The sequence below is a fragment of the Triticum dicoccoides genome, chromosome 5B (genome assembly GCF_002162155.2).
Source record: "Triticum dicoccoides isolate Atlit2015 ecotype Zavitan chromosome 5B, WEW_v2.0, whole genome shotgun sequence".
In the NCBI taxonomy this organism is placed as follows: domain Eukaryota; kingdom Viridiplantae; phylum Streptophyta; class Magnoliopsida; order Poales; family Poaceae; genus Triticum; species Triticum dicoccoides.
This window is the reverse complement of record NC_041389.1, coordinates 543,184,306-543,184,741: the sequence shown is the minus strand read 5'-3', so window position 1 is coordinate 543,184,741 and position 436 is coordinate 543,184,306.

The window sequence follows — 436 nt, the reverse complement described above, 5'->3', positions numbered from 1 at the left end:
GATGGCGAGCGTGAGACCGTGCGTGACACGATCGGTCAAGCTGCACACTGTGAAGTACTCCAGCTTGTGCGTCCAGGCCTCTAGGGAAAGGGGACGGGCCCATGCACCATGGATGGGCGTCCCATCAGGACGGATAGACAGATAGATTAGTCAGGAGAGGCTCACTGATCGGCTTCAGCAAATCCTGGTGCAGAAGACACGGCACACCCGGCCGAGCTCGGCGAAAATATGACACAGAAAGAGAGAGAGAAAACAACAAACAAACCAACTGCACCAATTGAATCATATCTTCTTCTATATACGAATAAACACAACAGGAACAAACGACCAAAAACCTTCCAGGGTGACCGACAGCCATCTACATATCCTCTGGGTCAAGTACCCTACAATGCTACAACTGAAAGAGTCGCTGCCCCGGCGCCAAGCTGCTGCTGCT